Source organism: Rhinichthys klamathensis, unplaced genomic scaffold (assembly GCF_029890125.1).
Source record: "Rhinichthys klamathensis goyatoka isolate OS25496 unplaced genomic scaffold, OSU_Roscu_1.1 h1tg000018l_1, whole genome shotgun sequence".
Taxonomy (NCBI): Eukaryota; Metazoa; Chordata; class Actinopteri; order Cypriniformes; family Leuciscidae; genus Rhinichthys; species Rhinichthys klamathensis.
Window position 1 is genome coordinate 318,715 of NW_026606569.1, and position 26,441 is coordinate 345,155.

At 38.3% G+C, this 26,441-nt stretch overlaps 3 long non-coding RNA genes across 3 annotated transcripts; 2 read left to right on the forward strand and 1 right to left on the reverse strand.

Moving 5' to 3' along the window:
- Positions 1 to 1,624: 1,624 nt before the first annotated feature.
- On the reverse strand, positions 1,625 to 3,281 carry LOC130069923 (uncharacterized). The gene is made up of 3 exons (XR_008803816.1): positions 3,182 to 3,281; positions 2,863 to 2,937; positions 1,625 to 1,711 (listed from the first exon to the last, which is right to left on the reverse strand). It is a non-coding gene; the product is annotated as an uncharacterized LOC130069923 (long non-coding RNA).
- Positions 3,282 to 20,611: 17,330 nt separating this feature from the next.
- Positions 20,612 to 21,380, forward strand: LOC130069912 (uncharacterized). The gene is made up of 3 exons (XR_008803814.1): positions 20,612 to 20,712; positions 21,103 to 21,199; positions 21,287 to 21,380. It is a non-coding gene; the product is annotated as an uncharacterized LOC130069912 (long non-coding RNA).
- Positions 21,381 to 23,197: 1,817 nt separating this feature from the next.
- On the forward strand, positions 23,198 to 24,096 carry LOC130069918 (uncharacterized). The gene is made up of 3 exons (XR_008803815.1): positions 23,198 to 23,245; positions 23,860 to 23,928; positions 24,046 to 24,096. It is a non-coding gene; the product is annotated as an uncharacterized LOC130069918 (long non-coding RNA).
- Positions 24,097 to 26,441: the final 2,345 nt, after the last annotated feature.

Here is a 26,441-nt window from a genome sequence, read left to right on the forward strand (position 1 = left end):
GCAGATAGAACCTTCTAATTCTAAAAAAAACACTTTTCGCTTAGAATTATAAGGTTCTATCTGCCAAAACATTATTTGAACATTAAATATAAAATTAATGTTGTAACAATGTCTCAACATGTGTTAGAAAGTAAAATTTTATCCTTTCTATGACATTTATTTCATATTTTTTAGCACTTCCATGTATTTAGGACATTTCAAATTAAGCAAGGTAGGTCTAAATATTTTGTCCAGTGCAGAATCTTAATTTTCGTTACCAATTTGGTGGGTAATTAAACACATTATTGCAGAAATTGTTACTTTAATCTTTCTTTTGTTTAGACAGAAAGCAGCTACTGTAATACATCTGAGCAGGACTTTATTCCAGCTAAAGTGGGCCAGGTGAAGTGGCTTTCTCTCTAGACATCAGTATGGCTGAAATAACATGCTAACGTTTATTGTTGTAATTAAGACCCCATCAATGAAATTGTTAACTATTGGACCTTTAAGGCTTAAAATTGTAAAAATTAAGACATTTCAAGACTTTAAAAACTACAAGAAAATCGACATGCTTCAGCAAATTAATTCATAAAGTTTAATAATCATTGAAAAATTATTCACTGACTATTATGATCACAAAAAATGTCAGACTCATTTTTTAATCACACACACACACACTCTCTCTCACTCACACACACACAGTCACACACACACACACACACCAACACACTTTCACACACACACACACACACACACACACACACACACACACACACACACACACACACACACACACACACACACACACACACACACACACACACACACACACACACACACACACACACTTTCACACACTCGCACACACAGTCACACACACACTTTCACACACTCGCGCACACACACACATTTTCACACACTCGCGCACACACACTTGCATGTTAAATGTTTTTTTTTAAATATTCAATTTACCCACTGCATATTTGTATAATTCAGATAATAATAACTATAATAATAATAGTTATTAATAATAACCTCATTGATAATTAATAATAATAACCAATACACTATAAAGAAAATGGCCAAATTGAAGCCACTTCATAACACTACACAATTTAGTGAATATTTAATTTACTGTAAATGTATAGCATTATGCCTTTATGGGGTTTCTTTGTCTTCAAGGAAAAAGCCTGTGACATGACATATAAAGTTGATTCTGATTGGTCCTCTTCTGTGCATTCGAAGTGCTGATTGGCTCACGCAGATAGAACCTTATAGAGCCAAGTTAGAGTTCGATTTTGTAGATAGAACCTTTTTGTTTTTTCAATAAAAAGTCCCACAATGGACACAATTTAAAAAAACACATCACATAATGTAAATAAGTTGTCACAGAATAAGAATATGTGAATAACTCAATTTTGACAAAAATGTCAGATAGAACCTTATAATTCCAAGGGGACGAAATATATTTCCTACAAATACATTTTTTTAATATACCTTGTATTTTTTAAAAACATATATTTTGCCCTGCATATATTTCAGTCCAAGAAAATACATTCACAATGTAACATTTGAATAAAATCTTTATTTGCTGTCCAAAATGTGAACATATCACACATCTAAATAAATTAGCTTTTTTTTTTTTCAAGCAGTCTCAGTTCCCCCAGCTTGGAATTCACTGCAATACCCAAAGCTCCTCTGGATACATTGGGAAATCTCTTCTTGACTGCCACTGTAAGAGACAAAAATCACAGATATATATTTAGTTCATGCACCCAAAAATGAAAATTCTGTCAATAACTACTCACACTCATTACTTCTAACCCTGTTGAGACTCTCGTTCATCTTCTAAACACAACTGAAGATATTTTAATAACATTTGAGAGATTTCTGTCCCTCCATTGCTGCGTATTTTGCCACTGCCTATGTTAATGACGGCCGGGTGTCCACTGGCACTGGCGCGCTTCACGCGGAGCAGAGCGAGCACTTTCAATTCATTTATATGGAAGTTAAAGAAGCTCAACTTAAGCTCAACTTCCATATGAATGAATTGAAAGTGCTCGCTCTGCTCCGCGTGAAGCGCGCCAGTGCCAGTGGACACCCGGCCGTCATTAACATAGGCAGTGGCTCACTTCACTTTTGGATTTTTGTTTCAGAAAACTTTTTTTCTGTTTTCTTGGTTTTTATTTATATTGTATAAATGTAACACTTGAATTTTTTTAATTCCATTTTTTGCCACACAGATGCATTAAATAAAACTACTGACATCCGCTCAATTCATATGGATTAGTTTTACGATTTCTTTAGGAACTTTTTGAAGCGTCATAGTGGTAGTTGCGCAGCTGTCAAAGGAGGGACAGAAATATCTCAGATTTTATATCAAAAAGATATTAATTTCTGTTTCGAAGATGAACGAAAGTCTTACAGAAATGATTACAATTTTTGGGCGAACTAACCCTTTAACTGACATTTTCTAGTAAATTTTCCTTTCACCAACTCTGCGTCCGAAATCAAATACTTCTCTACTATATAGTATATGAAAAACAATACGCCAACAGAGAAGTATGTCCGAATTCATAGTATTTTTAAAATAGTAGGCAAAAAGTATCCTCATGACCTACTACTTATGCAGAGATTCTGAAGTGTGCATACGATGGACACTTTACTATCCCATGAGGCTACGGGAGGGGATTTATGACTGGCAGTGAAGCTACGTAAATTACACTGGTAAGTCACGTGACAGCAACAACATGGTTGATTTAGTAATGTCCGAAATTCATTCATATAGAACATACTTTTTTAATGGTTGCGATGTAAATTCAAATACAAATGTATCTACTCAAACAGTATGTGATTTTGGACGCACTGCAAGTCTTGATTTACCAAATATGGCTCCCATGGTTTCCTTGTCAAGGGCACTTCTTCTCTCTGTACTACCGTCAGTTTTACTCTTTCCCCCTACAAAAGACAATACATGATACATGAACATTTGAATAGGATACAGAGGGCATGCACAATTGTCTTCTGACTAGTTTTAGATCTCCAAATATTTTTGTTCACCTCAACAGTGGAAGTAAAGAAAAATAACTACAGGTATGCTGAATTTGAAAGATATTTTTATGGGCAAGTTAGATGTAGATGCCTTTTTTAAACTTCTCAGATTAATATCTAAGAATTTGACTTGGCCTTTGAAACGGTCTACCTTTCAAATTGCTCTGGATCAGAACCTCTAGTGGGAAGGCGGCCATTAAAAGAACACGGACCATTGAAGTGGCTGTTTGGGCCTGCAGAGCAGAAGTCCATCGATGCTGTAGGATTGTTATGCCCGTGCCATGTGCTAACTCCACCTGTGGTTGTGATCACATAAACAAGTTTTAAAAGATTTAATTTGAAAATAATGTACATTGTAAATCTCTTTTTAAGTTTTTATTCAGCCATTTCACCCATTGCAGAAATGCTTAACAAATCTTTATGTACACACCTAAATCCTCAGCAAAAAGTACTTACATAATTAGCATCACTGGAACACTAAAAAAATAAAATTGAAATAAAACCAAAATGAAAGTCAACAATGTTATTACAGACAGACTGTTGCTGGTAAACTATAAAGAAAAGAAGGAAGTGCTTAACTACAAACCTTTACACACTTTATTAAGAATTAACAAAGCAATTACTCGTAACTGCACCATGTATTTTGGCAAGGCAAAAACAAAGTACTTACTTTACTAGCAGACAGAGAAGCATTGGATGTAGAACATATTTTGCTGTTATGCTGAGGAAAATAAGTCACACAAACATGAGAAAACACAAAGGTGAGTAAATGATGAGATATATCAATTTTAGGTGAACTATTGTTTATCTACCACAGTCATGTTCAAATAACGATGCTATGATTAATGTTCCTGACTTGACAAGTATATTTGAAATGTAAAAAATAAGATAAAAACAATAGTTAAAATGCATAACTTACATCAAGGACATCTGCATTTGATTGCACAGGCTAAAATGAATATGGTAAATGGATATGTTAGCAATAGTACTGGACAATTGTTTACAATATACGTTTATCTAATGATCTATGTAACTGGCACTTCTAGCAGGATAATTATACCACAAATTGCCGAGATTTAATATACAGTATAGTAGTTTGCATGTAGCCGTGGTATGAAGTACAACTTGTTCTGTTGTAATTTCTTTATAATTATTTTAATTTCATGGTTTATTATAAATGTTTAAAAAATCGATTAGAAATGTCATTATTTCAATAGTTATGCTTAGTATGTGACATAATAGCATGTGGCACAGACATTACATAAAAAGTAGCTAATACTTACTTTAGGAGCATGTGAGAGGGGAACATGAGATGGAGTCTTTGAAATCTGTAAAAGAGAAATTCATGTATTAGAAACAAGTCAACACTGTAAATCAGAAAAACATTTACATAGCAGACTGTTTCTTGTTCAGATTCAGTGTACAAGTACAATCAGGACCGTCCCAAGCGTAGCGTGAGGTGGGGTGGTGTCGGGCAGTGCAAGTTAGTATTAGCACCCCTCTCAATCCCCCACCCCGTTCGTTCGTGATCACGGCCCTGAGTACAATGTACAAGTACATATGTTTTAAAAAAAAATATATATATATATCATATGTTAATAGATATGAAAATGTGTAAAATGTACATCATGAACATCTGCAACAGATTCCACAAGCTATTGTAAACTGCACCAAAAACAACAACAACAATAATGATAATGACAAACAAATTAATTAATTAGATTTAAATCTTACGTCAGGGACATCTGCAATTGATTTCATGGGCTGAAATAAGAAGGCAGAAATATTACTAATGAGCAACTCTAAAGGTCTTAAAAAGTTTTAAAAGGCAAGAAAATGTGGAGCATTGTAAAATAAATTAAGGCATAACTGTGCTTTACATTATGTAAACAATTCTTCTAACCTCTTGGAGTAAGTGCTTCGTAGCCAGAAGGAGAGGTGGGATTTCTGTGAACGTAAAATTAAATGTGAATATATTTTGAAAAATACTGTAGAAAGACCAAACAGTAAGCACACACACACACACACACACACACACACACACACACACACACACACACACACACACACACACACACACACACACATATATAGTGTACTGGTCAGAAATTTGGAAACATTACTATTTTTAATGTTACTTTTTCTAATGATATCTATTTTTTTTGTCAGGATTCATTGATTAAAAAGAACAAAGTTAAAAAGAACAGCATTTATTTAAAATAGAAATATTTTCTAACAAAATTTAAAACTTTTTATCAATTTAATTTATCCTTAAATTGATAAAAAGTGTAACTGTTAAATTGATACAAAGTGATAGTAAAGATTTATATTGTTAGAAACGTTTTCTATTTTGAATAAATGCTGTTCTTTTCAACTTTATATCCATCAATGAATCCTGAAAAAGTATCACAGATTATAAGAAATATTATGCAGCTCAACAGGTTTTCAACATTGATAATAATCATAAATGTTTGTTGAGCATCAAATCATATAAGAATGATTTCTGAAGGATCATGTGACACTGAAGACTTTATGGATCATTAAGGATTAATGATGCTGAAAATTCAGCTTTGTTTACAGGAATAAATTATGTTTTAAGTATATTTAAATAGAAAACCATTATTTCAAATTGTAATAATATTTCACAATATTACTGTTTTTTTCTGTATTTTGATCAAAATGCCGGATTGATAATATATTACACACACACACACACATATATATATATATATTTATACAGTACAGTACTTAACGTAGACTAACCATGTTCCGTACAGCAAAGATGTTCCGTACAGATGACCTTTTCCCGCCGATTGCTGAATAAATACTTCCAGGTTATAAATAAACTATATATGTGTGTGTACCTCATTTATCCCTCTTTCATCCCTGACCAAGAAAGAGAATCACCCGCCGTTTGTTCCAGAGAGATTTCAGTAAGTTTGCTAGGTGCGCCCACTGCGCCTGCTAATGGAGGGTAGGCAAGCTGCAGCCCAGATATTAGCTTTAGGTGGGGAGACAATTACAGCGGTAAAAATGTATATTTCTAATGGATTAATGTTTCTCACAGTAATATAATCCTCATGAATTGTTTATTAAGCTATCACAAATCATGAAATATGTTACCTTTGGTTGAATAACTGCTTTTAAATGGGAATTTTTAAACGTAAATTCCGGACAATGGCCACTTGGCGCAACTCTCGCACTGAGACAGGCAGCAGAGACGCAGCACGTCTGTCAACACAGACTGCGGGCAATTATTATTATTATATTTATAATATTTTAACATTTAAAATAGTCATTCTTTAATAAATCAACAATTATATATATATATATATATATATATACGTATATATATATATATACGTATATATATATATATAGATATATGTGGATTTATTAAAGTGACTATTTTAAATGTTAAAATATAAATATAACGTTAATATTTTAACATTTCAAATGGTCATTCTTTAATAAATCAACAATATTTAATATAAGGTTATAACTTACATGTTACTGTTAACTGTTGTATTACTATAACGTTAACTGAATTGATTGTGATGTTATTTCATAGCCAACTTTCCATAAAATCGAATGTTTATGATACTGTTAAAACAATGATAGGATCTTCACACGTTAATGTTATTTAATAAAATGTCATACATCAAATGATTGTTTAGAAATTATTTTTATTCACAGTTTTAACAAACAGTTTTATTTCAAAGGAAAATAAGAAAAGAAAATCAGAATGTCAGGCAGAAAAAAGCAGTATACTTTAGTAGTGCTCGAAAAGGCAGTTCAGGAAGTGATAGCAGGAGCTAGTTTGAGGCAGACCTCTAAAAAGTATGCCATCCCATACACCACCCTGCAGGACTACAAAAAAAAAAATACAGTCTGAACCCTCATCCTAATTCGGCTCTGACAACTGCAGAAGAAGATGCTCTCATCTCATTTATTTTCTGGATGGCAGACCACGGCTTCCCAGTCACAAGATCTGTGGTGAAAGTGCTGGCTATTGGCATTATTAAAGAGAGTGGCAGAGGGGACAGTACCACTGTCAATCTGGAGAAGGGGCCAAGTGACGTCTGGTGGTCCAGATTTGAGGCCCGCCATCCAGAACTCACCTCCCGCACAGCCGACTCCCTTGACAGGGCAAGAGTCCATGGAGCTACTCCAGAGGCCATTGAAGGGTTCTTCAAATTATACGAGGCCTTATATGTTCGCCACAGTTTAGAGGACAAACCCCATCTTGTCTTCAACTGTGACGAAACTGGCTTTGGGGACAAGCCAAGGTCCAGGGAGAAGGTGTTGTGCCAGACTGGGAGGAAGCATGTGTACCAGCAGCAGCAGACCACCAGGGAGCACATCACAGTGCACTGCTGCGTGAGTGCAGCCGGGGACAGCATCCCTCCCTTCATCATCTACCCCGGCTGCCTCCCAAGCAACGCATACAGGCTGGATGGGCCCCCCAACGCTCTCTATGGCATCCAAGAAAAGGGGTACATGGACTCTGAGCTGTTTCTCAAATGGCTCAGGCATTTTGTGCAGTATGCTCCGGAGGAAAGGCCAATCATTCTTATTATGGATCAACACGAGACGCATGTGTCAAGAGACGTAATACTGTACTGTAGGGAAAATAAGATTGAGATCCTCTGCCTCCCTGCTAGGGTTGGGTACCGAAACTCGGTGCCAATAGGGAACCGGTGCCGACGTAAACGGTAGTAACCAGACCGAATAAGAACGAAAATTTCGGTGCCTGATTTCGGTGCCTAACTTCATTAGGCACACACGCACACACACAAGGTCTCTCGCTCTCTCTCTCTCCGCCGTGCGTGTGCTACACAGTTTGGAGCACAGTTTCTTCTGTCTCGCATGCGCGCTCTTTCTCGCAAGGTTTGGCTGCATTTCACGTGTAAAATTACGTGTCAGAACGCCCTCTGGGTGTGCAGATAGTCTGAATCCCATATAGAATCAAGCCAATTCATTGGCTGATGGCGCGGGCGCCGCATCGACGCACTTACGTCGTCATACTATGTTGGCGCGCGCGCGCCATCTGCTCCTCAGATTTCTTTGCCGAAAAAGGAAGCTGGTCGGCAGCGCGAGGAGCTTGGCAGCGTCTCGTTCCCTATTGAGAGATATGTTAGACCAGTAACCAGAGATGTTCTCTTTCATAGGTTCACTCAACGCTGCGTAGCTAAGTAGGCTGCTGTATCACGTGCCGTTTGAACTGACGCGCTACAGCGATCTGTCACATTTCAAAGAGCCAAAACGTTATTTATTGTGTGAATCTCGTGAAAATATTGACAGAATCTGACAGCTGTGGATTTGTTCCATATCAAAAGTAACCTTCTCTGTCTTGTCAGTGTCCTCTTTGTCCGCGATTTTTCTGTGTGAAAAGGGTCATTTGCGTGAGTCTCACGGTCAATGCGTGAGAGTTGGCAGCTCTGCCTGCTAGTAATCTCTATTAATCTCCAGTATTATTACATTGTTTGATACAATATTGTTTCATTTGATATTATGTAAATATGAATTTTTATTTTATATTGGTTTTATTATTACCATATGTTACTTGTATTTATATTGTTTAAAGATTTAAGTTAATATTGTGTCCAGTTTGGCCCTGTAAATTAAAGGGTATTATTTTTTGATAAAGTGTGTGCGGTTTCATTTTCTTAAGTACCGATTTAAGAACCGTTTAAGCACCGGAACCGTTTAAAAAATACCGAGTAGGTACTGGAATCGGATAAAACCCAAACGATACCCAACCCTACTCCCTGCCCACACCACACACATTCTACAGCCCCTAGACATTGCGGTGTTTAACCCCCTTAAGGCTGGTTTTTCCACCATGGCGTCCCGGATGGGTCTAGTGCGAGGGGATCTGGTGGTGGGGAAAAAGCAGTTTTCTTCCCTGCTAAAAGCAGTCTACCCCACTGCTGTCACTGCACTAAACATAAAGGCTGGGTTCCGGAAGGCAGGCATCTTCCCTCTGTCCAGGGGGGCTGTGGACACAACCCAGGTAATTTTAACATTAATACAATGATAATTTATCCTCTAAGGTACTTGCATTTTTTTGTGGTGTGCTAATGAGTATTAAATATGCTGTATTGCCTTAGGTGGTGAGAGTGCTCCCATCTGTTGATGCCAGGCCATCCAGCACTTCCGTCACTACCTCAGCCACGCCATCCATCACTCCATCAGCCACGCCACCCATCACTCTCGTCACTCCATCCATCGCTCCCGTCACTCCCTCAGACACACCTGCCACTCTCACACACACATACGATCCCACTACTGACACACATACATCAAACACTCCCACCACCACTCCAACACCTTGCCCCACCTGCAAAAGGGGGGTTGAAAAAAATTACCTGGTAGCAGCGGGGGTGATTCCAGAAAGTCTCGCAAATGTCCTGATGACCCCAGCCTTGGACAGGAGGGACAAGGTGAGGCGTCGCCTTCCGCTGCCAGCCCGCGTCATCACGAGTGACGAGTATGTTCGTCTGCTGGAGCAGAAAGAAGCTGAGGAGAAAGAGAAGGAAGAAAAGAAGAGAAAGCGCAAAGAAGATATGGCAAAGAAGAGGGAGGAAAAGGCCAAAGCGCAGGAGGCCAAAAGGCAGAAAAAACAAACACCACCTCCCATTGAGGAAGATGGGGAACACTGCGCTGTATGCAGAAGGGTGGTCCACCTGGGTCAGGAGATGGGGCCATTGATGAATGGGTGCAGTGTGACCTTTGTCGTCTCTGGTTCCACATTGAGTGCGCTGAGGTGGAGGAAGTGACAGATGCTGAGTGGCTTTGCCATAAATGTTGTTTGTCCACATAACCTAACACACACACACATAATGTAAATAGTTTTAAGTAGTGCACACACACACACACACACACACACACAATTAACACATCCTACTGCTGATTTACTGACAATTTCTAATTTTACAATCAGTTTTAGTGTTTAATTTAAATGGTGCACACACACACACACACACACACACACACACACACACGTTACAACACTCACACACACACACAATATCCTTATCATTTTATCAGTTCACGGTTGCCCATTAATTGGTTACTTTCAGTTATTAAACGTTTTAAACAAATGCAAATTGTTTACCCTCCTTCTTGTTCTTCAGAAATATATGATCAAGTTGTTTTATAACGTTTCACATGGTTCAGGCTTAATTCACGTGCCATAAATCATGACTAACCATCGCGTGGTGATCTAGCTTATTAGGCAGTAGGCAAATTAACTTAAAGGCACACTGTGGAACTTTTCAACCTTTATAATATATTACCAAAACCCATTGAGATGGTACATCGACTTACAATAGGTTGAATGACACGTCTGCCGTAGCCTGAAGGTGTCTGTATCGCTTTTCCTAGCACTATGTAACTTCGGGTTTCGGGTAGGAACCCGAGCACAAAAAGAACTACAAAATTCAACCGCTTTACGGCATACGTCACTTCCCCCACCACCCACAACTTCCTCAGATTCTGACGTGAGTGCTCAACTCGCGTTTGATACTGTCTATGGTTTGATTGCCGTCTGTATGTTTTCGTCATGGCCGAACCAACAGCTACAATGAAGAAGGCAAAGGTTTTGTCAGAGGACACTAAAAAGAAAAGAAAAAGGCATAGTGACAAATGAAAAGCCAGGACGAGGATCACCATTGGTCCAGCGTTCGCTCGCTGGCGTGAGCTACAGGAGGAGGAGGAGGGGTGCCCGACCGATGCTGACGCTTGCCTGCACACAAATGCCGTTTCCAAGGTGACCCAGATAAATCCTATAAGTAGTGTAGTATTTTCTGGTATTCCGGCCACAGCCGATGGTGTTATGAGGAGGAGGGGTGTAATAAAATGCCCACAGCCCATTGTTCATTTCTACACACAAACACAGCCCGCCACAGTGCAGGGCTGGCACAAATAAAGTCGACTCATGTCAAATGTACATTAAATGTAGTGAACGTGCCCACGACTCAGTGCCCACAAACACTACACACAACATGTCCCACGGTTTCTGTAAAACGAAACCAACACACATAAGTTACAGTCAGCTCAGGCCGACGGTGTTTTTAGTGCAGTAAATGTGCCCGGCCCGCCATCCCGCGCCCACATTCACTCACAGACATGTTAGCACTAAGCCCCACGGGGCTCGCCCCGCTCGCTCTCTCTCAGCAGACTGCTATAAGGGAATCGAGCGCGGCCAGGCTGCCCGCCTCAAACACTGCAAGCACACACAAACACAATCTAAAGACACGGGAGGCTGACCCACTGTCTATGGGCTGACCGGTTGACTGTTTGTTGACTTTTGCGACACTGCTGCGGAGCTTGTGGCCTCTAGGGACGCTAGACGTGAAAGTTACAGGTCGAGCGCCACTAGTGGCCAAAAGTTCCGCGGTGTGCCTTTAAGTTTTAACAAAAAGAAAAATGTACTCACCTTTCTTATAGATTTCAATAATATCCTCTTCTTTTAAAATAAATAAACAGCTCACAAATGATCATTTTAACGTCAAATTTTGCAGTTGAAATCTGAAATGCGCTCTGTACGGAACACCGTTGGCCGCCTGTACGGAACACCGTTAGCGTCTGTGAACATCCAAACCCAGGCGGAGGAGGGACTTAACCCCACTTTTCTCAAATACTATTGGTCCAAAAGACATCAATCAAAGAATAGATCCTCCAATAGGAATTTCCCCTGAGAATGAGCACTCACACAAGCTTGTATGTCTCTCAGCAACAGAGGAGTGGCCATTGGCGTGCGGTGAAAGGTGAAAAGTGTACGGAACATGGTTAGTCTACGTTACTTTCAAGTATTTCATTTTTCAGCCTCTCATTTTCTTTATTTAGACTCATGTTCTCTTCTCTCAGCTGATTTATCACACGCTGTAACAGTTAGATGTTCAATTTTTTTTTCATTCCACACCTTTAGATCATTTGGTAGTAGGTCTGTGAGCTGTCCATTAAAAATACATAATTGACTGTAAACAAGTACATTTATATGTATTTATAATTATGTTATATATATATACACATACAGTTCTAGCAAACACTCACCTTTTTCTTAGCTGCTGGTTCCTCTCTCACCTGTGCGGCCTCTAGGAGTTTCATTAGCCGCGTTTCCACTGCCGGGCCAGGGCCGGGCCGTGCTAGTGCGTGCCAGGGCCAGTCGCGTTTCCACTGTCACTTCCGGGGCTTGATCGGGGCTTACTCGGGGCCAACGGCCAGGATTTCTGGCCCGTCGAATACCTTGGGCCAAAGCGGGCCAGCTCGGGCTAGAGGAGTGGTTACGAACAGAGGCGGGGATTACCTGAGTCGAGAGACAGCGCCGATGGATTCTGTCAGCATTAAAGACTTTTAAAATAATTTAACTCACTTTCATGTTTTAATGCCTTCTGTTTGTGATCCGATGTGGATTCTGATCACCGTATAAGGTAGACATATTTATACGCGATGCAAAAGACTATGCGCGCTAACCGCGTTTACTATGGTATACCATAGTAAACGCTTGAATACGCATAGTAAAAAAACATGGTGAACGCTTGAAGAAGTCAGACCAATCATAAAGGCTATCACAATCATGTTTTTATTCTGTTTTATTCAGTAGCCTACATAGTAGTCTCTTTATACCGGACAATCTACTTTTTTTCGGGAGCTTCCTGTTTCTCTGACTGAAAATATATCTGTAGCTACTGGGAGTCGAGACTGTGCTAACGCTCCCCAGGTCGTATTTTTGGTGGCATATAACATTATTTGTAGAAATTATCATTCTTTCTAAATGTGATATATGTCCTGTAACTACCAAATAAACAGAAACAGCCTCGACTGAATAATGTAAGTGTGTCCTCTTTCTTTTGTGAAATAGACCTAACGGTAATTATTATTTCTGTGTGACTAATGTGGAATTTTGACATACATTAATTCATTATGATCAATGTATCACTTTTTTATTGTAAACCTGTGGTAAAACATCGATGCTTGGGTTTTAAAATTTCAAGTAAACAACAAAAATGCCAGCGAACGGCCGCTTTTATCATGTTTGTTTTGCGATGCACGCTGTTTCCAGTGATTTCTTTCTGATTAGTTTTCTGATAAAACTTCCATTTGTTGGTGAAATGATGGGTTAGTGTGACGTTGTTCCAGAGAGGCGTGTTGCGGGCGTGTTTTAGTGACGCGCTGTGGAGCTTCTGGCCCGACAGTGGAAACGCAGGCCCGGTGCTACTGGCCCGAGTCTATTAGCCCGGAACGGCCCGTTTAAAGCCCTGGCCTAGCACTGGCCCGACAGTGGAAACGCGGCTATTGTGGGTCTAGTCTTTCTCTTGAGAATGACTGGCTTGGGTAGCTGTTCTTCAAGCTCCTTGAGCTGTATTTGCAACGTTCTCTCCCTTTCTGAGGAGATAGAATAATGCTGAGATAAAGGCTAACGTTAATGATTGTAGCACGTCACACGGTCCTGATGATGTTAATTACATAAAAAAAACAAATTGAATAATTTACTGACGTCTTGTTAAGCGTATCCAGAATAATAAAGCATGATATAAGAGTATAGGATAATAAAAATAGGAAACTTTACCTGCTATCTTGACGATGGAGGCCTCATAAACCGCCCACCCACCTTTCGGCTCTTTGACGCCTTGGCGCCACTCCACCAAGTAAACTTCCCTTTCTTCCATACCCGCTGAGTATTCATCCTCATCAAATCCTCTTATTTGTTCAGTAGGCAGAATAGAGAATTTTCCATCCTCCACCCACTTAATTAACGCAAACATAATCGGCTCGTTTCTTACCGTCTCCAATTTTCGGGTGCAGCGGTGACACGGTCATATTATTCGCGCCTCAGGCTGGCAACGGTTTTTTTTAATGACGTCATAAAGCTGCTTTTTTAAATTATCTAAATTGTTGAATTTTTTTGTATTTGCACTTACATAAAAATGTTTTAGGATTCTTTTAAATGTTGTTTTTTACCTTTAAAATCTAATTATGCAGTTTTATTATAACATCACTAAGGCATTGCGCTGCGTATGCATTGCGCACGCGCAGACAGTAAGCGCATTGACGGACGGATTCCAGACGATCCATTTTTTTACTTCCCTGGAAAACTATTTGGTAAGCATAGATGTCACAATAAATAACATTCTAACTTTATTACAAATGTTTAACGTTAACCCTTTGGATTGTATGATTAATCCTCAATGTTGTTCTTTATTTTGTCATCTTAATTTCATCAGTAGGTCACATATGATTTGCTGTGACGTACACAGACACAATGAGCGAGCCTCGACAAAGGATTTCGTATAAACGTTATCTTACTGATGCTGAAGAGGAAATTCCTCCAAGAACCATACGAAGATGGGCACAAAAAAAAAGGTGTGTTGAAAACAGTATCTCCCACTGCTAGGTCGATTAACTGCAACCAAACCAAATGCCCTTAAATTTCCCCAATCAGCCGTTCTGGCGGGTGTACTTTTGTTTCTGCCTATGGTGCGAACGGCTCCCAAATTAATCACTCGAAGTTGGCTCTTTTGATCAGGGGATTTAGGCCCTGTCCTAAATGTACCCTAAGCACTCGTGGTCTTCCTACGAGTTCGCACTTTCGTGACTTATAGCGCGAGAATGTCCGATTTCTCTGCATATTCTTGATTCAGTATAATATAGGTGTATGGTGTGAAATGTATTAATCACTTTTTTAAATTTATTTACTGTATACATATTTTTATTTTTCAGAATGAAGGCAGCAGAAGACCTTGAGAATGTTATCAATGAATGTCATAAGGTATGGTTCTGGTAATTTGCACAGTTTACATTTGATACATCCCTTTAATTAATTAAAGGTATGGTTCACCCAAAAATGCAAATGTACTGTTGTTCCAAACGTGTAGTTTCTTTGTTCTGTTGAACACAAAATAAGCTATTTTGAAGAATGTCAGTAACCAAACAGTTTCTGTTCTCTGTTGACTTACACAGCATTTTTGTTTTATACTATGGAAGTCAATGGGGTCCATCTACTGTTTGGTTACCTGCATTCTTCAAAATAGCTTCTTTTGTGTTCAACAGGAAAGAAAATCTTACAGGTTTAGAACAACTTGAGGGTGAGTAAAGGATTACAGAACTTTCACTATCCTTTTTAATTAATTGCTCCTTTATAGCAAGTAACAAATACTATCTTATTTGTCTGTTTTCAAGGTTTGTGTCAAAATACACAAAACAATACACTCCCTTGATTGTGAATAATTCTAAAAAGATGTGATGCTGAGCAGTAAAAAAGAAAGTTTTTACTAAGAAAAAAAAATTGCCACTTTTTATTTATTGCAGAAAGGATAATGGAGAGAAGACAGGAAATTACAGGGCAGAAGAGTATAAATGTGGATTGGGAAAGGACCGATCTGAAACTTAAACTTAAACTCCAGGCTACATCTCTTCGAAGAGTATTAATGTGATGTTAACAGGACCCATAATTCTCTCTTCTTTTTTTTTAGCCGTTCCCAGACACCATCCCAGAAGACATCCAGCTAACTACTCCTGAAGAAGAGTGCACTTCCAGTCCTGTTCAGATAGAGGATCCAGTGGATTCAGGTCAAACTAAAGAGCAAACCCAACTACTTCTTTTGGCACTTAAGCTTAAACACAATTTGACCAATGACTGTCTTGAGGATGTCATGAAAATTCTAAATGTTGTTGGTGGTAATGATTCGGTATGCAGGACAAAATATTCATTTTACAAAGCTTTCGATTATACCAAAGACATTATGAAAATCTGTTATGTGTGTGACCAGTGCAATAAAATAATGTCAGCTGAACTGGACCATGTTCATTGTGTTCAATGCAACATTACTTATGACAAAGCCAGCAGGTTCACCAATAATTTTTTCATATACCTCTCCTTGGAAGATCAAATAAAACATCTTTTGAAAATTCCAGGAATTACAGACGAATTGGTACAAAGGCAAACAGAAACATCAACATCTGTCAGTGATATTTGTGATGGTTTTTTGTATCAGAAAGCTTTAAGTGGTTCAGATACGCCCCTTCAAACCCTTACCTTGACATTTAGCTGTGATGGTGTGCCAGTTTTTAAAAAGTCCCCTTGTAGTATTTGGCCCCTTTTATGCACCATTAATGAGTTGCCGTTGAAAATGAGACCGGATAATGTACTCTTTTGTGGACTGTGGTTTGGGGATGAGAAGCCTAATATGAGAACATTCTTAAATCCTTTTGTAGAGGAATGTGTAAAACTAGAGGACAACGGTTTCACATGGGAATAGGACAAAGGTGTTTCTATCACTACAAAAGTAATCCCTCTAGTTCTGATGAGTGACTCAGTTGCCAGACCTCTAATACAGAATGTCAAACAGTTTAATGGTGAATATGGCTGGTCCTATTGCCTTCACAAAGGAAAATGGGTTGAAAAGGGCAGAGGATCTACTCGTGCATATCCTTTTCAGAAAGACCTCCAGCTTCGCAATCAGGAACAGACATGAATTTGTAGAAGCTGCGTTAGAGTCAGGACAGCCTGTTATGGGTGTCAAAGGACCAAGTGCATTGTGTCGGCTTCCCAGTTTTGATGTAATTGAAGGGTCTGTGCCAGACTACATGCATTCAGTACTTCTGGGTGTTGCACGAACTGTAACAGGGCTGTGGTTAAACAGTGAAAACCATGAAAAACACTGGTATATAGGTAGGTCTACAAAAGTGATAGACGAGTTGCTTTTAAAGATTAAACCACCATGTAATGTACCTCGTGTGCCAAGATCAGTCACATTGAGGAAATTCTGGAAAGCCCACGAGTGGTACATGTGGCTCTTTTATTATAGCTTACCTGTACTAAAAGGTGTCTTGCCAGAACCACTACTGAATCACTGGTCAAAACTAGTTAAGGGTGTATCACTTCTGTTGGGTGAAAATATAATCAGAGACCAGATTACGGAGTCTGAGGCACTTCTAACAGATTTTGTGAAAGACATGGAGGTATACTATGGGGAAGCCAATATGTCTTATAATGTCCATCTTTGCCTCCATTTACCAAGAAGTGTAGTTAACTGGGGGCCTTTGTGGGCTCACTCTGCCTTTGTATTTGAGTCTTATAATGCTAAACTACTCGACATGATCAAAAGCACTCAAGGGGTTGCACTGCAGATTGTCAAAACTTTTTGGTTACAAAAGGCTTTACCTTTTTATGGTCAGACTATCCTAAAAGATGCCTCAAATGAATGCAAGGAGATCTTTGAAACTCTGACAAGACCAAAACGGTTGAAACATGTAACTCGCACACATGATGTCACTGCACTCGGTCGTCCTAAAGTGCGATTACTTAGGAGAGATGACTATATGGCACTGAGTCGTTATGGGGTACAAAAAGGCAGGGTAAAGTACTTTCAACGAATCATTACAAATGACGAGGTGGTTCACTCAGAAGATTACAGCCGTGTATCTAAACGCAATTCATTCACTGTTGTGTTGAATGACGAAGATCAAAACTTTTTTAGAATTGAAAGATTCTTGATTTGTCAAAGTGAAAATGAGGAGAGGTGTTATGCCATTGGCAGATTCTATGAACAAGCAAAGCATAGTCTCTGTGCCTCAAATCCAAGTTACTTTGAACCAGTGTCAAAAAATCTTGGACATCTTACAGCTATTCCTGCTTCAGCTATCAAATGCAAATGTCTGATCATTCACACTGAAAAACTCAAAGTTGATTACATTTTTAGAAATATGAATCAGTCTGAATTCCTTAAATGAGACGTCAAATGAAGCTAAGAAGAGTGGCCTAAGTTGTTTTATTCAATTTGATCTTTAGTGTCAGTGTACAATGTTTTTTATAATGTAATAAGTGTATATTTATCTTTTAAAATTTGACGATGAATTAATGGCAAAAAGCTATGTGTACATTACTAAAGCAATGCAAAATATTATGCTATGTGGTATATTTTGCAAAATGATTTAAAAACAATTTATGTAAATAATTGTAGCTTTTTCAGTTTATTTTGTAATGCTTATGTTGATATAACACAGACATCTTACCGCTATTCCTGCTTAAGCTATCAAGCAAATGTCTGATCATTCACACTGAAAAGCTCAAAAGTTGATTACATTTTTATAAATATTAAAAATGATTTAAAAACAATTTATGTAAATAATTGTAGCTTTTTCAGTTTATTTTGTAATGCTTATGTTGATATAACACAGACATCTTACCGCTATTCCTGCTTAAGCTATCAAGCAAATGTCTGATCATTCACACTGAAAAGCTCAAAAGTTGATTACATTTTTATAAATATTAAAAATGATTTAAAAACAATTTATGTAAATAATTGTAACTTTTTCAGTTTATTTTGTTATGCTTATGTTTAAATAACACTTACATGTCATTATCATTAAAAAACACGTAATTAATTGAATATTTAATGGCAAGAAGTCAAATGTACATTTCAAAGCAGTGTTTTATATTGTGCATTGTTTTTGCTCTGTTTATAGGCTACTGATGATTTTAATACTGTCACGGCTTGGCAGATGAAACACTTATTCAGACGATAAGATTTAATGTAACAGCGTGTTAACAGAAACATCACGTTCACAAAAACAATAACCGACCCGGGAGAGAACTGAACGGGAGAATATATACACAGGGTACTATATACACAGGTAAACGAGAGAATATATATACAGGTAAACGAGGGAACTAACTAGACACAGGTGGATGAAGGTTAACTAATCAGGGATAGAACAAGAACAGGTGCAGACAAGACAGAGCATAGTGACATGCCCGGATATAATGGATACTTTTGCTATCCATCCACATTCTACTGTAAGGTTGGAAATGTATTTTCTTGACCCTGAAATACATTTTGAAATATATTTTGGTAAATGAAGGATGAAAATAAATATATTTTAGATTTCAAAAAAATTTTTTTTTTAATTTCACAGTTACAACATATATTTAAAATATATTTTGGCCAGAAAAAATATATTTTTTTTACCGTATGTCTCTTTTACACGCCTGGTGTGGCGACAGGTTTGGGTAAATAAAGGCCGGTGTTCCGGAAAATTCTGTTCCCCTGTTTCCCCTTCAGCGCGCATGCGCAACAGCAAGACGAAAATCATGATCTCACGTCATTATTCCGCGCAAGCTCCTAGCCATATTGTGCAATTGTGCATCGCGGTGTTTTTACTTATTCTCCATCACAGTAATGTACATTTTACTCTGTTTGTTAGATAATCTGCAATTGCATACAGGTTTTAAAGCATAGAATGTATATTTTCAGATGTTTATGGCTCAATCGGATGTAGATAACGTTACACTTGCTAATTCTAGTTATACGTTCTTTTTATTATTATTTTTATTACTGCGTGTGTGTCGGTTTGCTGTAGACATAAATAAACTATATTGCACTGCACAAATAAGTAATCTGTGTTGTTATTCTCATTTACGTTATTTTATGATATTCGTCTACTTGAAGGCCCAGAAAAAGTGGTTCTGTATAGTACATTTTCAGTATTTATAACACACTGTAGTGATGCTGGTGATGTATTTAAGTGGCATCTTCATGTGTAAACACTGTCATCCATCGATCAGTCTCTTACACTGAACACACAGGGGGAACCGTTTTACCTGCTGGCCCAGAAAAAGTGGTTCCCCCCCTGCAATATTACATTTTTAAGGAATTCATAACACACTGTAGTGATGCTGGTGATGTATTTAAGTGGCATCTTCATGTGTAAACACTGTCATCCATCGATCAGTCTCTTACACTGAACACACAGGGGGAACCGTTTTACCTGCTGGCCCAGAAAAAGTGGTTCCCCCCCTGCAATATTACATTTTTAAGGAATTCATAACACACTGTAGTGATGCTGGTGATGTATTTAAGTGGCATCTTCATGTGTAAACACTGTCATGCATCGATCAGTCTCTTACACTGAGTGGATCCCACCATATTATATTCCCGCCAGATTTCTTTTTACCCATCCCCCACCTATGCACATTTGACTTTATAACACAAACGCGCACTTTTATTGATTCTCATTATTGCTTATCACAAATAACAAACATATGATTTATAATCTCTCGTGGTATGCACAGTGCACGGTACACGCATGCGCTACTGGTTATCGGCTTATAGCATAATAATAAAACAAGGATTTTATTTTAGTTCTTGCGTTTGAATGAGGAAGCATTTATGAGGTAAGTTTTGCTGTGTGATTTTTTTTTTGGTGCTGTATTTAGTATATTAAATACTATGATGCATTTTTTGTCATGATTAATAACATTACTGCCATTATTTTATAGTAAATCATAGTGATTGTTTCCTACTACTTATTATAGTGATAATTATAGTGATTGTTTCCTTTACTTATTATTCCGATTGTGTAGCTCATTTAAATAGTTCTACATTACAAGAAGTCTAAACACATGCTTTGTAAGTGGCATTTATATGAATTAGATTTTTTATTTTTTTTATTAATCTAAATTAAGTGTAAAACTCTTTTTTTTTCAGACAATGTATCATATCGTAATCTTTGAAACAACAAATGAAGTCGAGGTTGTCCCCCAAAATTGGGTAAGGGACAATATTTGTATGTGGCCTCCATACAAATATGAAGATAGAGTTAAAGCCATAAAATCAATGGTAAAGCCAGGACCATCTTGGACTCCCTTCAAAATCCGGATTATTTTTACTAGAGGTACATATATCCATAGCTTCCATGGGTCAGATTTACTAACAGGTTGCACCAGCATTACCCTCTTTTGGTCTCAGGATTTATTAAAGACACTAAAAAGGCGTGAACAGTTATTTTTGCAGCTGACATTGTTGCATAAGCGTTTGTAAGAGTTCCCTTTCAGACTCATGCAGAATCATTCAGATTAATTTAAATGAATCATGCAAGGCGATTTACTAAGGTTGATGCTAGTCAATTTATTGGTATTTGCACCATTATTTACCTCCCCCAAAAAGGAGATTGAGCCTATTTAGTAAATTTGGCCCTAAGATTCTTTTCTCATTTATTAATTTATTCTCTATTTAATGTATTTTTTAGTTTGCTTCACAGAAACTTTGTTGTTTATCTATTCAGAAACATATGAAGAAGCTCGCCAAAAACTACCAGAGGCAGAAATAAACACAGACCTTACAGATGTGGACTCGCCCCCCGTGAGAAGAAAAAGACACATGTAAATACAGGACATACAGAGCAGAGTATGGCTGCTGAATGAGGAGAATAAATTGAATAATCTGTTTTTTTTTTGTTTTTTCATCAGTAAAAGGGCACGTTTTTTCGATGATAGTGAAACTGAGGATGAGGCAAACTTTCCACTTCCAGCAGCGCCAGAAGTGCAAATCAACCCCATCAGGAAATGTAAGATTGGCCAATTTGTGCAACAGTTATAGTTCTATTAATTTGTTTAATTAACACTAGGGCTGTCAGTTAAACGCGTTATTAACGGCGTTAATTTTTTTTATCGCGAGTTTAGCAGTCTTTTTGGCCTAGCAAACCTTGTAGTTTTTTTCACATGCTTTTGCAACAGGACGCGGCATGCGTTTTGTTGCTTCGTCGACCAAAGCGCAAGCGGATCTAGCTAGACCGGAAACAAAACAACAGTAACGCCACACACACTTGTTTAGGCTTGCGAGCCGGCCAAATAGTAGATTAACGTTAAGTTTTGAGTGGATGACGAGCGCGAGACGCCGAAATGGATGCCAATAAGATTCTGAATGTAAAGTTTACTTTTAAAAAGTTGCCAAATGGTCCCATTGATGAGACCAAAGTGATCTGTGTGTTTTGTCGTTGTGAACTGAGCTATCATCATCGCAGCACGTCCAGTCTGAAACACCACTTGATGATGGCCAAGCACACACACACACACACACACACACACACACACAAAGCTGATGCGAATTCTCCGCACCCTCATCAATATCAGGACCTCGTCAGTATTTCTTTCACCCTTTTATTGATGGACAGTGTTACTTTGAGAGATTATTTGCTCCAAGTGAGAATGTTAGTGTGAAATTGAACACAGTATATGCCAATGTTGTTTTCAATAAAAAATATTTGCACAAAGCAAGCCGATCCACTTTTTCAGGTTGATAAGAGCATTAAAATGAGAAAAAATAATGGGACAAAAAGAAATCAAGAGACATTTAGAATAGATAAAAATGTGCGATTAATCGCGAGTTAACTATGACATTATTCGCGATTAAATATTTTAAGCGTTTGACAGAACTAACACATTTGTTTTTTTGTGGATTAATTTAAGGAATACTATCATCAGTTCTGGAAATACACTTTACACAGTGTTTTCAAATACACAGTATTTGAAAACACAGGGCATACGAGTTACAGAGTAGATATGCTTGCCACTGCAGACAAATAAAACATCAATTTGATATCAGTTAGACCTAAACTTGCCTCAAAGCTCCTCAACACTGACCTCTCCAATTTCTCCCAATTTTTTCCTGTTCAGGTACCAGCAGAGGAGGGAATTACTCCCAACCACTAGCCAGAGAGGAGGCAGACACTATGAATTGTGAGTATTTGAAAACACAGGGCATACGAGTTACAGAGTAGATATGCTTGCCACCGCACATAGATATATACACTAGATGTCGCCTTGGCTAAGGCAGTTCATTGGAACGAATGCGTCAATAGAGCCGCCATCATGGAACAGGGGAGCCCCTCTTTAATGCATAAACGTCAATGTAGGCAAAGGTCTAACGGAAATAAAATCACCATAAATTGCCATGAATGCGATTGTCTAGTTTTTTGGTTCGTTCCAATGGTCAGACATGTATTTATCATGGAGTCCAGAGAAAATTATTATTATTATTATTATTTTTTTTTTTTTAAACATTCTTCCTAGTTCAGATTTCGTTCGTGTGAACATCCATACGCAGCACAAAAGTCAGAAAATCCATGAATTCGAAGTACAGGCGGAGATAGCAGCGTTACCTAGCTACTTCCTATGACAAGACCCCTGTTCCAAGATGGCGGCGGTTTTGACGCATGCTTAGAACCCCAAGGCGACATCTAATGTATATATCTATGGCCACCGCAAACAAATATAACATCAATTTGATATCAGTTAGACCTAAACTTGCCTCAAAGCTCCTCAACACTGACCTCTCCAATTTTTCCCAATTTTTTTTCTGTTCAGCTACCAGCAGAGGAGGGAATTACTCCCAACCACTAGCCAGAGAGGAGGCAGACACTATGAATTGTGAGTATTTGAAAACACAGGACATGTAATAGTCCAGTCATTTTATGAAAAAAGTAGGACAAATTGCAACAGAAGCAAACCTAACTGATTTTGTATCCTCAATATGTCCTAGGTAAGGAGAAAAAAAAAAGGGGTGGTGGTGCTCGCTTTCGGGTTAAGCTTTCCGCGACTGCGCAACTGGGTTATAGGTTGCTGGGTTGAAATTGTATATGGTGTGTGTATTGTGTAAATATAATGCATTTAATACAAGATCTGGCAACTGGTCAACATTAGACAAACATATTGATCCTATTATTCATAAAGGAGTTTGGACCATGCAAATTACGGGAGTTTCCCGGGAGAAATAACAAATCGGGAGGGGTCCTGGAGATAGGGCAAAAAAAAGGGAGAAAAACGGGAGTGTTGACAGGTGTGACATATTGAGGATATGAAATCAGTTGAGTTTGCTTCAGTTGCAATTTGTCCTAGGTTGACCTCCAATTTGGCTTAAAATGACTGGACTATAATGTTTTTTAGCTTAAAATATGTTTATATCTTTGTGTTTTGTGTTAATATCCAATGTTAGCCAAATTCAGGGGTGACACTATATTTTTGGCCTGTTTTGATGCCATCAGGGCGCCAAAAACAAATCCGCAGTAACCAAAGGAGGACATCAACACCTGTGAAACGGACATCAGTAACCCGTAAATTTACAATATAACTTTTTCTTCCCATTTAACCCATACCCATATTTTACCCATATAACATGTGCTAAAAGCTACTGCTAAACTTTGGCCTTTCCCACTAATTATCCTTTACAGCAAGGAATCGCACCCCACAATTTAGGCAAGGAGAGGCAGAAGTCTTTAGTTGTAAGTATATACTGTGTCAGTTCACTAGCACGGCATTCAAATCTTACAGGTTTACCCATGTATCCAAAATACTGTTACACAATAAACTATTTAAGTTCTAAAACTGACTGTGTTTAACTCCTTAACCATTAGTTACCTTTTAAACCAAATTATGTACAAACAAATCTGCAGAGCCATAGAGTAAAAATAAGATTTTTACTTCCTTCTACTGTCATTTAACATGTTCAAACTAAGATCTTGTTGTGTTCCCCTTTTTAGCACCATCCCACACTGGTTTCAGTGAAGGTAGGTACTGACTTTTTTTTTTTACACAGTGATATGCATTTTTTACTTTAATAGCTTTTTCTTTTTTCTAGCTTGGATACGCAAAATTCTTGCAAACCAAGAAATGATTAAAGAACAGATGGGCACATTGGTTAAATTGGTCTACGACCTCAAAAAATTATCAACTACAGAAGACAGCCCAACATTAAACACAGACTGTTTTCCACTGTCCAGTTTCCAACAACTTCAAGTCATTTGAGGGGCAGCTGCAGCAGGAAGTAGGTACAGTACAGTAGGTAGTCAACCACATGTTTAAACCATATCCGTACTCAGTAGCGGTTTAAGGCACGGGCGAACCGGGCACAGGTGTTGATGTCCTCCTTTGGTTACTGCGGATTTTTTCATATCACATGGGGGGCGGCACGAGCAGTTAAAAAAAATCCTCTGCGCCGCGAAGGTTTTCTATTTTCTATCATTTCAATTCAATTATTGGCAATGGCGCCCCTGCTTGCTGAGAAGGTGCCGTGCACAGAAGCTATGTCAAGGGGGTCTGATTGGAGGTAGCTCACCAAGGGGCCGTTCACATATCGCGTCTTTTGCGCGCTCGAGGTCGTTATTTCAAATGTAGGTGCACGGGAAGCGCGCTCATTATTGAAGCGACGCGCTCATTTTTTCCAGGAGCAGCGAGATGAACATTTTTAATCTTTTCAGTATGGGGGTGCACCCAAACACGTGGGTGTTTTTCTCTTCTCCGTAAATAAATCTTGTAGCAGAGCTACAGCAAGCGTTTTTCTGTGGTGGAAATCCATTAGCTACTAAAACTTCTTTGTCGTTGTGGAGAGCGCAGAGCATGGTTGTATAGCAACGACAGAAAATCGGACCGAATTTTACTATTAATAATAAAAAATAAGCTACTGTGCATTATAAATGTCAGGAATTTATCTTTATTGACCCATTCTTTTTATAAAGATGATTTAAAGGCTGAAATATGTGAGGTCTATATAAATATGTGTAAATATGTGACCCCCTCGAAGGGGGTCTCGCCCAGGGTGTAATTCAATGTAGAACCGCCACTGTCCGTACTGGCTGGGCTGGTTCGACATGGAATGGTTAAGCAACAAGAAAGGTTTGGCCTGGTGAAGAAACTGCAATTGTATGCTTTCACTCACACTAACTGATTTGCTGAAATTAAAATGTGGATGGTGATCGTTAGCACTAACCAATGAGATTGCTGGTTGCGAACAAGTTCCTCTTACTGCTGAAAGAACTGAAATGAATGAAAATTAGCCCATGATTTACTCACCCTCAAGTCACCCTAGGTGTATATGACATTCTTCTTTAATACAATCTGAGTTATATTAAAAAATGTCCTGGCTCTTCCAAGCTTTATAATGGCAGTGAATGGCTGTATATTTTCCAAGTCCATTTTTTGAAGGCCCGTCTGCCGGAAGCCATTTATTCGATAAAGTTTTAAATATGGATATTTTTCTTACACAAACGCATCGCTTTGCTTCAAAAGGCCTTTATAAACCCCCAGAGCTGTATGGAGCACTTCAAAACAGAAACGGCTATTCACTCGTGTATTAAAACTTGGAAGAGCCAGGACTTTTTTGGAGGGTATACTATCCCTTTAAAGGCTAAATAATTCCAAATGAACTTTTTTTTGACCGGTAAAAGCCCACACCGTTTTTGTACATTCTATTCAAAGGATGGTTTTTGGATGCTTGTTCCTTTATTTGTGCATACATTTATTTTTACAGATAAACACGTTAGCCTTGAGGGGAGGCACAACAGTCAAAGAAAGCGTATGGCGGATTCTCAGCTTCCTTCTTTCAAATGACATGGCCCGTCAGATTAACTGGAGGGGAATCAATGGAAAAGCTGCATTTAAAGACACCTCTCTAAAACCTGTAATCAATGGTATGGCTTTCTGAAATTAACTGATTTTATTTGTGTTGTTTGGTGTCCCTATAAATGTTAGATTTATAATAAATAACAATAATTATTTGCTTATTTACTGTTGGTCATATATGTGTCATTGTAGCTGCTGTCAGAAGAAACCGGTTAACTGCCACTGCAAC